This window comes from Balaenoptera physalus (genome assembly GCF_965194825.1).
Source record: "Balaenoptera physalus genome assembly, chromosome: 8".
Lineage (NCBI taxonomy): Eukaryota > Metazoa > Chordata > Mammalia > Artiodactyla > Balaenopteridae > Balaenoptera > Balaenoptera physalus.
In genome coordinates, this window is record NC_138887.1 from 23,274,268 (window position 1) to 23,286,384 (window position 12,117).

General features: G+C 36.8%; 1 protein-coding gene and 1 pseudogene across 2 annotated transcripts in view; both read right to left on the bottom strand.

Moving 5' to 3' along the window:
• The window catches only part of LOC309666212 (cullin-1 pseudogene), a 334,922-nt pseudogene that overhangs the window by 251,933 nt on the left and 70,872 nt on the right, over positions 1–12,117 (bottom strand). The window lies entirely within an intron of this gene.
• Positions 1–12,117, bottom strand: part of LOC309666472 (guanine nucleotide-binding protein G(t) subunit alpha-3-like) — a 66,015-nt gene that overhangs the window by 36,963 nt on the left and 16,935 nt on the right.

Here is a 12,117-nt window from a genome sequence, read left to right on the forward strand (position 1 = left end):
GGGTAGAACAATGTAATAAGCAAACTCATGCTTTGGAATTAAATAAAAGTGAGCGTGTACTCATTGCTGACTTTGGGTGTCTTGATCAAAATTAATTTCTCAGAGTATCCTCTTTCATTAAATTGGCTTATTAATATCTACCTCTTAGGATTTGGGTAGATTAACATATAAAGTACCTGGTACATACTCTAACTTACAGTGAGCTCTCAACATTCTCTATTATTTGAAGCATGCTCCACCTCTTTTCCAAGAGACTTTTCAAGTATAATATGTTCCACTCCTTTAATCCTTTCTGGTGGAACATGAGTTTTAGATTCCTTACCCTCTGAACCACACTCCATGCAAGAGGCAATGTCCTTTTGAAACACTGTCCTACTGAAAATGGTGCCACAGATATCAGGTGATTTTATTGAAAGCACTGATATTCTGATGTAGTAAGATAGGGGTGCAACATAGGTCTGCCTCAATCCTGGTACTTATTTCTAAATAGAACACTTTTCTTAATAGAGACCATGATTAGTTTGCCTCTTTTCTTCTTCTCTTTTTTGTTTGTTGGGGTTTTTTTGTAGCTTTATTACATTTTTTTTTTTTTTTTTACCTATATTGAGCTTGTAGCAGTTAATTTGTTGCTACTTTTTTCACATCACCTCTTAGCAAACAGATTCTCCCACATACTACATGTGTATACTGCATGAGTATAGTTGATTTTGAGCCTCAGTTGAAGATACCTGTTAAATTCGATTTTGCTCATTTGGGCCAAGCATTTCTGCTAGTTGAGATCACTTGGAATATTGACTTTCCTGTCACTATATCCTTCCGAATTCTGAATCTTACTCAAGTGAAATGTTGCCTTATCTATCTTTACCCAAATCCCTGATAAGAGCATTGAAGAGGAGAAGGTCAAGGGCAGGAAACTGTCAGGCCCATTCATCATCATAAGTCCTTGTTCACTATCTGTAGTTAATTATGCTAAATGTTCCCCATTAAATATGACAATTACTGCAGGTTTTTGTACATACTATTTATCCTGTTTAAGGAATTGTCTTCTATTCCTAGTGTGATAAAAGTTTTTATCTGGAATGGATAAAAAGAAGTTTATTTAGTGTGTGTGTGTGTGAGCGTGCGCGCGTGTGTACGTACGCACATGCATGTATCTCCTGTCATAATCATGATCTTTCTCCTTTGATAATGTGACTATATTAATCTTCTAATAGTATTTCAACAAGGCATTCTTGAGATAACACTCTTCCCAACTCTGGCTTTTTTTTTTTTTTTAAGTACATTTTATACATTGTTGGACTCAGTTTTCTAATATTTTGGTTTGGTGTTTGGATCTGTGTTTGTCAAGAAGATTGGCCAAATTTTGTTGTCACGGTTATCAAATAATGCATTGAGAAGAATTTCCTTAAAGAGTTGATGTGATTTTAAAGTGATATGCTCATGAGATATCTCATAGAATTCATTTGTAAGGAAATGTACATGAATTTACAGATATATTCACATCTTTTCTTTTGCCAAAAAAACCACTTATTTTTCCCAAATTTTAATAATCTTATAAACTTATGGAAGTTTGAGAAAATAATACATTAGAAACCTATATTTTATACCTTTTATACCTTTCACCTTACCAAACACTTTGCCATTTGTCTTGTTTCATATATATATATATATATATATATATATATATAAATATACACAACACGTGTGTGTGTGTATATAGATATATATATATACACATATTTATGCTTTGTTTTAAATAGAGCTGCAATGAACATTTTGGTACATGACTCTTTTTGAATTATGGTTTTCTCAGGGTATATGCCCAGTAGTGGGATTGCTGGGTCGTATGGTAGTTCTATTTTTAGTTGTTTAAGGAAGCTCCATACTGTTCTCCATAGTGGCTGTATCAATTTACATTCCCACCGACAGTGCAAGAGTGTTCCCTTTTCTACACACCCTCTCCAGCATTTATTGTTTCTAGATTTTTTGATGATGGCCATTCTGACCAGTGTGAGATGATATTTCATTGTAGTTTTGATTTGCATTTCTCTAATGATTAATGATGTTGAGCATTCTTTCATGTGTCTGTTGGCAATCTGTATATCTTCTTTGGAGAAATGTCTATTTAGGTCTTCTGTCCGTTTTTGGATTGGGTTGTTCATTTTTTTGTTATTGAGCTGCATGAGCTGCTTGTAAATCTTGGAGATTAATCCTTTGTCAGTTGCTTCATTTGCAAATATTTTCTCCCATCCTGAGGGTTGTCTTTTCGTCTTGTTTATGGTTTCCTTTGCTGTGCAAAAGCTTTTAAGTTTCATTAGGTCCCATTTGTTTATTTGTGTTTTTATTTCCATTTCTCTAGGAGTTGGGTCAAACAGGATATTGCTGTGATTTATGTCATAGAGTGTTCTGGCTATGTTTTCCTCTAAGAGTTTGATAGTGTCTGACCTTACATTTAGGTCTTTAATCCATTTTGAGTTTATTTTTGTGTATGGTGTTAGGGAGTGTTCTAATTTCATACTTTTACATGTAGCTGTCCAGTTTTCCCAGCACCACTTATTGAAGAGGCTGTCCTTTCTCCAGTGTATATGCTTGCCTCCTTTATCAAAGATAAGGTGACCATATGTGTGTGGGCTTATCTCTGGGCTTTCTATCCTGTTCCATTGATCTATGTTTCTCTTTTTGTGCCAGTTCCAAACTGTCTTGATTACTGAAGCTTTGTAATATAGTCTGAAGTCAGGGAGTCTGATTCCTCCAGCTCCATTTTTCGTTCTCAAGATTGCTTTGGCTATTCGGGGTCTTTTGTGTTTCCATACAAATTGTGAAATTTTTTGCTCTAGTTCTGTGAAAAGTGCCAGTGGTAGTTTGATAGGGATTGCACTGAATCTGTAGATTGCTTTGGGTAGTAGAGTCATTTTCACAATGTTGATTCTTCCAATCCAGGAACATGGTATATCTCTCCATCTATTTGTATCATCTTTAATTTCTTTCATCAGTGTCTTATAATTTTCTGCATACAGGTCTTTTGTCTCCTTAGGTAGGTTTATTCCTAGATATTTTATTCGTTTTGTTGCAGTGGTAAATGGGAGTGTTTTCTTAATTTCACTTTCAGATTTGTCATCATTAGTGTATAGGAATGCAAGAGATTTCTGTGCATTAATTTTGTATCCTGCTACTTTACCAAATTCATTGATTAGTTCTAGTAGTTTTCTGGTAGCATCTTTAGGATTCTCTATGTATAGTATCATGTCATCTGCAAACAGTGACAGCTTTACTTCTTCTTTTCCGATTTGGATTCCTTTTATTTCTTTTTCTTCTCTGATTGCTGTGGCTAACACTTCCAAAACTATGTTGAATAATAGTGGTGAGAGTGGGCAACCTTGTCTTGTTCCTGATCTTAGTGGAAATGGTTTCAGTTTTTCACCATTGAGGACAATGTTGGCTGTGGGTTTGTCATATATGGCCTTTATTATGTTGAGGAAAGTTCCCTCTATGCCTACTTTCTGCAGGGTTTTTATCATAAATGAGTATTGAATTTTGTTGAAAGCTTTCTCCGCATCTATTGAGATGATCATATGGTTTTTCTCCTTCAATTTGTTAATATGATGTATCACGTTGATTGATTTGCATATATTGAAGAATCCTTGCTTTCCTGGCATAAACCCCACTTGATCATGGTGTATGATCCTTTTAATGTGCTGTTGGATTCTGTTTGCTAGTATTTTGTTGAGGATTTTTGCATCTATGTTCATCAGTGATATTGGCCTGTAGTTTTCTTTCTTTGTGGCATCTTTGTCTGGTTTTGGTATCAGGGTTATGGTGGCCTCGTAGAATGAGTTGGGGAGTGTTCCTCTCTCTGCAGTATTTTGGAAGAGTTTGAGAAGGATAGGTGTTAGCTCTTCTCTAAATGTTTGATAGAATTCACCTGTGAAGCCATCGGTCCTGGGTTTTTGTTTGTTGGAAGATTTTTAATCACAGTTTCAATTTCAGTGCTTGTGATTGGTCTGTTCATATTTTCTATTTCTTCCTGGTTCAGTCTCGGCAGGTTGTGCATTTCTAAGAATTTGTCCATTTCTTCTAGGTTGTCCATTTCATTGGCATAGAGTTGCTTGTAGTAATCTCTCATGATCGTTTGTATTTCTGCAGTGTCAGTTGTTACTTCTCCTTTTTCATTTCTGATTCTATTGATTTGAGTCTTCTCCCTTTTTCTCTTGATGAGTCTGGCTAATGGTTTATCAATTTTGTTTATCTTCTCAAAGAACCAGCTTTTAGTTTTATTGATCTTTGCTATTGTCTCCTTCATTTCTTTTTCATTTATTTCTGATCTGATCTTTATGATTTCTTTCCTTCTGCTAGCTTTGGGGTTTTTTTGTTCTTCTTTCTCTAATTGCTTTAGGTGCAAGGTTAGGTTGTTTATTCGAGATGTTTCCTGTTTCTTGAGGTAGGCTTGTATTGCTATAAACTTCCCTCTTAGAACTGCTTTTGCTGCATCCCATAGGTTTTGGGTCGTCACGTCTCCATTGTCATTTGTTTCTAGGTATTTTTTGATTTCCCCTTTGATTTCTTCAGTGATCACTTCGTTATTAAGTAGTATATTGTGTTGCCTCCATGTGTTTGTATTTTTTACAGATCTTTTCCTGTAATTGATATCTAGTCTCATAGTGTTGTGGTCAGAAAAATACTTGATACGATTTCAATTTTCTTAAATATACCCAGGCTTGATTTGTGACCCAAGATATGATCTATCCTGGAGAATGTTCCATGAGCACTTGAGAAAAATGTGTATTCTGTTGTTTTTGGGTGGAATGTCCTATAAATATCAATTAAGTCCATCTTCTTTAATGTATCATTTAAAGCTTGTGTTTCCTTATTGATTTTCATTTTGGATGATCTGTCCATTGGTGAAAGTGGGGTGTTAAAGTCCCCTACTATGATTGTGTTACTGTCGATTTCCCCTTTTATGGCTGTTAGTATTTGTCTTATGTATTGAGGTGCTCCTATGTTGGGTGCATAAATATTTACAATTGTCATATCTTCTTCTTGGATTGATCCCTTGATCATTATATAGTGTCCTTCTTTGTCTCTTGTAATAGTCTTTATTTTAAAGTCTATTTTGTCTGATATGAGAATTGCTACTCCAGCTTTCTTTTGATTTCCATTTGCATGGAATATCTTTTTCCATCCACTCACTTTCAGTCTATATGTGTCCCTTGGTCTGAAGTGGGTCTCTTGTAGACAGCATATATACGGGTCTTGTTTTTGTATCCATTCATCCAGTCTGTGTCTTTTGGTAGGAGCATTTAATCCATTTACATTCAAGGTAATTATCGATAGGTATGTTCCTATTCCCATTTTCTTAAATGTTTTGGGTTTGTTATTGTAGGTGTTTTCCTTCTCTTGTGTTTCTTGCCTAGAGAAGTTCCTTTAGCATTTGTTGTAAAGCTGGTTTGGTGGTGCTGAACTCTCTCAGCTTTTGCTTGTCTGTAAAGGTTTTAATTTCTCCATCAAATCTGAATGAGATCCTTGCTGGGTAGAGTAATCTTGGTTGTAGGTTTTTCTCCTTCATCACTTTAAGTATATCCTGCCACTCCCTTCTGGCTTGCAGAGTTTCTGCTGAAAGATCAGCTCTTAACCTTATGGGGATTCCCTTGTGTGTTATTTATTGTTTTTCCCTTGCTGCTTTTAATATGTTTTCTTTATATTTAATTTTTGATAGTTTGTGTCTTGGCGTGTTTCTCCTTGGATTTATCCTGTATGGGACTCTCTGTGCTTCCAGGACTTGATTAACTATTTCCTTTCCCATATTAGGGAAGTTTTCAACTATAATCTCTTCAAATATTTTCTCAGTCCCTTTCTTTTTCTCTTCTTTTTCTGGGACCCCTATAATTCGAATGTTGGTGCATTTAATGTTGTCCCAGAGGTCTCTGAGACTGTCCTCAGTTCTTTTCATTCTTTTTTCTTTATTCTGCTCTGCAGTAGTTATTTCCACTATTTTATCTTCCAGGTCCCTTACCCGTTCTTCTGCCTCAGTTATTCTGCTATTGATCCCTTCTAGAGTATTTTTAATTTCATTTATTGTGCTTTTCATCATTGCTTGGTTCCTCTTTAGTTCTTCTACGTCCTTGTTAAATGTTTCTTGAATTTTGTCTATGCTACTTCCAAGATTTTGTATCATCTTTACTATCATTATTCTGAATTCTTTTTTAGGTAGACTGCCTATTTCCTCTTCACTTGTTAGGTCTGGTGTGTTTTGACCCTGCTCCTTCATCTGCTGTGTGTTTTTCTGTCTTTTCATTTTGCTTATCTTACTGTGTTTGGGGTCTCCTTTTCACAGGCTGCAGGTTTGTAGTTCCCGTTGTTTTCGGTATCTGTCCCCAGTGTGTGAGGTTGGTTCAGTGGGTTGTGTAGGCTTCCTGGTGGAGGGGACTAGTGCCTGTGTTCTGGTGGATGAGGTTGGATCTTGTCTTTCTGGTGGGCAGGTCCACGTCTGGTGGTGTGTTTTGGGGTGTCTGTGGCCTTATTATGATTTTAGGCAGCCTCTCTGCTAATGGATGGGGTTGTGTTCCTGTCTTGCTAGTTGTTTGGCATAGGGTGTCCAGCACTGTAGCTTGCTGGTCGTTGAGTGAAGCTGGGTCTTGATGTTGAGATGGAGATCTCTGAGAGATTTTTGCCATTTGGTATTATGTGGAGCTGGGAGGTTTCTTGTGGAGCACTGTCCTGGAGTTGGCTCTCCCACCTCAGAGGCACAGCCCTGATGCCTGGCTGGAGCACCAAGAGCCTTTCATCCACACGGCTCGGAATAAAAGGGAGAAAAAAATGGAAAGAAAGAAAGAGGATAAAATAAAATAAAATAAAGCTATTATAATAAAAAATAAGAAAAAAATTATTAAGAAAAAATTTTATTAAGAAAAAATTTTTAATTTTTAAAAATAAATTTATTAATTTTTTATAATAAAAAATAAGAAAGAAATTATTAAGACAAAAATTTATTAAGAAAAAAAATCTTTTTTAAGTAAAAAAAAAAAAAAAAACGGACGGACCGAACCCTCGGACAAATGGTGAAAGCAAAGCTATACAGACAAAATCTCACCCAGAAGCATACACATATACACTCACAAAAAAAGGAAAAGGGGAAAAATTAATATATCCTGCTCCCAAAGTCCACCTCCTGAATTTGGGATGCTTTGTTGTCTATTCAGGTATTCAACAGATGCAGGTAAATCAAGTTGGTTGTGGAGCTTTAATCCACTGCTCCTGAGGCTGGTGGGAGAGATTTCCCTTTCTCTTCTTTGTTCGCACAGCTCCCGGGGTTCGGCTTTGGATTTGGACCCGCCTCTGTGTGTAGGTCGCCTGAGGGTGTCTCTTCTTCCCTCACACAGGACAGGGTTAAAGGAGCAGCTGCTTCAGGGGCTCTGGCTCACTCAGGCCGGGCGGAGGGAGGGGTACGAATGCCGGGCGAGCCTGCGGCGGCAGAGGCCGGCGTGACGTTGCACCAGCCTGAGGCGCGCCGTGCGTTCTCCCTGGGGAAGTTGTCCCCGGATCACGGGAGCCTGGCCGTGGTGGGCTGCACCGGCTCCCAGGAGGGGTGGTGTGGAGAGTGACCTGTGCTCGCACACAGGCTTCCTGGTGACGGCAGCAGCAGCCTTAGTGTCTCCTGCCCGTCTCTGGGGTCCGCGCTGATAGCCGCGGCTCGCGCCCGTCTCTGGAGCTCGTTTAGGCAGCGCTCTGAATCCCCTCTCCTCACGTGCCAGGAAACAAGGAGGTAAGAAAAAGTCTCTTGCCTCTTCGGCAGCTCCAGACCTTTTCCCGGACTCCTTCCCGGCTAGCCGTGGCGCACTAGCCTCCTTCAGGCTGTGTTCATGCCGCCAACCCCAGTCCTCTCCCTGCGAGCCGACCGAAGCCCGAGCCTCAGCTCCCAGCCCCCACCTGCCCCGGCAGGGGAGCAGACAAGCCTCTCGGGCTGGTGAGTGCTGCTCGGCGCCGAGCCTCTGTGCGGGAATCTCTCCGCTTTGCCCTCCGCACCCCTGTGGCTGCGCTCTCCTCCGTGGCTCCGAAGCTTCCCCCCTCCGCCACCCGCAGTCTCCGCCCGCGAAAGGCCTTCCTAGTGTGTGGAAACCTTTCCTCCTTCACAGCTCCCTCCCACTGGTGCAGGTCCCATCCCTATTCTTTTGTCTCTGTTATTTCTTTTTTCTTTTGCCTTACCCAAGTACGTGGGGATTTTCTTGCCTTTTGGGAGGTCTGACGTCTTTTGCCAGTGTTCAGTGGGTGTTCTGTAGGAGGAGTTTCACGTGTAGATGTATTTCTAATGTATCTGTGGCAAGGAAGGTGATCTCCGCGTCTTACTCTTCCGCCATCTTGCCCAGACCCCCCCCCCCATTCTTTATAAATAAATACAACTGCAAATATTTGGCTTTTCCTCTGGAACTTTCAAATTGCTATGGTGCAAATAGTTCATTGCTTTGAGATGATTTGAAACTCTCCAAGTAGACCTTTTCTGCCTGTTTTCTCTCCATTTACTGAAAAACAATTTTAAACATTTGTATTAAAAATATTTGTGCACCCACAAGATTGATATTTTTAGAAACAAAATAAAATATTGTAAAATATTTTAAAACAAAAATGTATTGATATTACAGAAAGGAAAGAATGACTTTAATTTAAAAAATTGGAAACCTTATTCAGGAATAAGTTCTACATGTTGTTCACAAGATTCTTATCACTAGTGATGAGAAAGAATTTTTTTTCTTTCTAATTCTGCTAATTCTTCTTTGCAAGTTTTAAGTGTAACATAATTATTCCAGGGGATCTGTGTATGTGATCACATCCACAGACAGGCATTGACTCTATTGGTGTAATAGAAATTCAAAACAGAACTTCTTAAACTTGTTGAATTTATACTCTAACCAGTGACTCAGGAACACCTCCAGTTTTCTGCATCACTCCCACTCATATATAGAAATACTTTTTAAAAATAAAGACCTATTTAAACAAATAAAATATAAATAACAACTTTGATATGAATCTTATGTCCTCTTTCCTCCTGATGTACATAAAAGGAAGAAAACCTGTATACATTTACTGACATTCAATTTATTTCAGATCTAGGAATCTATTATACAGTAAGAGTTAAACCACGTTTGTCTGGATTTTTACAATTCACCAAATGCTTTGACACCCATCATTTCTCTGAGGTTATGTGTCTAGCTGAGGTCATTCAGAGAAGTGAAAAAAGCATAACACTTGATGAAAATATTAACAAATCAATTTTACCTCAAATGGCTTAAAAGCACCTTCTACTCTACCAGAATTGTAAATTGTATTCTCTCCACTCTGCCAGGTGGATAAACCTATTTAGCTAATTCTGCTTTGCAAGTTTTATTTTATCAATTATTTTCTAACAGGCTTTTACATAGTGTCAGAATTATTATAATTCTCCTACTGTCATACTAAAACAATGGAACATCTTCTAAAACATCCACTTGTTGAATAAGTGGGCCAATTTGGAAAATTTGATGTTGATTAGTAAGTAAATGTAAACATATTTAAAGTAGATTAAGAAATTTTAGACTCCATCCAGGTTCATGTTTCTAAGAGCCAGATGACTAGAATAATATTTTAAAATGACAAAACTCAGATAGCACCATTAAAAAAATGATAGTGTGATGCTTATAAGATAGCACATAAAAAAATAAAAAATAAATGGTTTTAGAACTAAAGGAATAGAACACCAGTGATGAACAGTCCATGACAATGTTGGGAATCACTGGCTAAAAGCTCATTACAATATCATAACTAAAAATTGTAGAGTGAATGAGGCAAGGTTTCAGATATGAAGAAAGAATGAAACTAATTTTTTTCCCTGTACTTCACAGCTTTGAATCTAACTAGCTCATGTGATAGAAATTTGTAAAAGTAAAAAAAAAAAGTAATGTGGTAAATAAATAACTTTGAACTGAAATTTGAAATAATAAATATAAAGAAAGGAGACAGGAAAAACAAACATGATCCACATTGATTTCACAATCAAATGACATGTATTTCTTTTGAATAGAATACAAGTTTAATCAAACATTTGTAAATTAAGATTTAAAAAAAACTAACATAGGAAGTTTACAAAAGAGAACAGCTTATTCATTAACATTTGTTTTTCTTATTAAAATGCACTCTTCCTGGGGTACCTTTACAGGCTAATTTTTTTTTTAAAGTATATGACATTATTGTCTTGATAGCAGTTATCAAATGAGCCAGGAATGTATGTCATCTCCAGTGTTTCCTAGAAGCCTGCTTCTAGGAACAGATTTTGCATCTCTTCTATAATTTTACTGAACATCTGAAAGATACAATAAAAGGGAATCTGTCTGCAAGGTGATCCTTTAGTTGTAAAGTGCACTTTGATATAGGTAGCTCTTCAGATTAAGTGAAATCTTGTGTCCAGTAATACAAATGGTATATCTACAGCACATGTTAAATTTGGAAAGTTGTGTTAAAGCACCTAGAAATTCGTTGGATAACAAGAGGATCAACATAAAGAATGAATTCTGTTGAAAATTTTTACAGATTTTTAATTTTTATAAAAATAGAGCTAGACTCAGGGACTGATTACTACCAATGCTTACCTGGTTAGTCCCACATGACATCCGCTCACTGATAAACTTAAAAACAGTTGTTCAGACCAGACTGATGAGTGAGAATCATTGTCTCAATGATGGGAGAAATTAGATGGATTTCATTAGTGAGGGGATTTGAGGGTGGGAAGGTTTTGTTTAGTTCCACTGAATGCTTTTATGATAATGAGGCCAAATTGAATGTAAAGATTATAAGTTAGAGAATTTGCTCTCAATTCAAAACATGAGAATTGAAGCAGAGTTGTTACAAAACTTTAACAAAACTTTATTGTTTTGAACTTTGACAACTTAATCATTAGATATAGAACTCATATAGAGTCCAGAAGGAAAAATTTAGTCAAGTGTTTGGACATTGAAATGTGAAAAGTTAAAGAGAATTTGATTCATTTTGTGTAAATAAGATGTGACAGAAAAGTTCGGTGACATATTGTTGGAACCAGATGAATCCAAGCTTATTGTATGGTAACATTGGAAATGAATTTGTGCAATTGTGATTGTTTTAGAAAAGTTAAAGATGTAATAGTACCACTAAGATTCTTTAATATGTCTTTTATTTATTTATTTATTTATTTATTTATTTATTTATTTATTTATTTAATTTATTTTTGGCTGTGTTGGGTCTTCATTGCTGCGCGTGGACTCTCTCTAGTTGCGGCGAGCAGGGGCTACTCTTATATTTCTTATAAAATGTTACCCTTTCCTCTTTATCTAGCCCACCACTTTAATCTAAAAATAATTGGTATATTGAAAATGTCTCTTCTTTTGAAATTTTATTCAAACATAGGGATTCTTAATGTATTGTATCACTATTCCTGTGCCATTGTTCTTAGTACAAGAAGGACGCAGAATGCATTTGCAGAAATGCTTGGTTTTCCCTCTCATCTTTTGTTTTCTCTATGTCCACTTATTACTTTGACTCTTGATCAAAGCCTCGGAGAATACTCTGGAGTGTTAGGGAAGGTCTATTTTCTGATTTCATAAGAGCTGACCCCTACATCTTTCCAACTTATCTGCCTCTCTTGGTGGTTACTTGCAAGTGCCGTGGGCAAGTGTGAGGCCTCAGGACTTGGGCATAAAGGGAGAAAACATTTCCTTTCCTTGGAGGAGCAAGTGCTGGGAATGCTATAGTTCGTTTTTGAGATACTCTTGCTACTGGGAGCAAATTAGACACAGTTAAGGGACACACACACACACACACATACAAATGAGAGCATTTTGTTGTGTGAAAGGTTCACAATTCTGAAATAAAATGAAGTCCTTTTGTGTATAACTAAGAGTAGGAGAAAACATACAACTATGATTAAATTAAAGCTGTTTTGTATTCTTTTCATAGGTCTTTATTTTATTTCAAAAATATAGTTATCTTCTAGTGACTATAACATGTTAAAATTTTTAGAAAAATGTGTGGCATCTAGATTATTTTTATTCTTTCAATTCAGTAAACATTTATTAAGTTTATAGTTGTGGTAAAATATTGTGCTGAATTTTGAGGGAA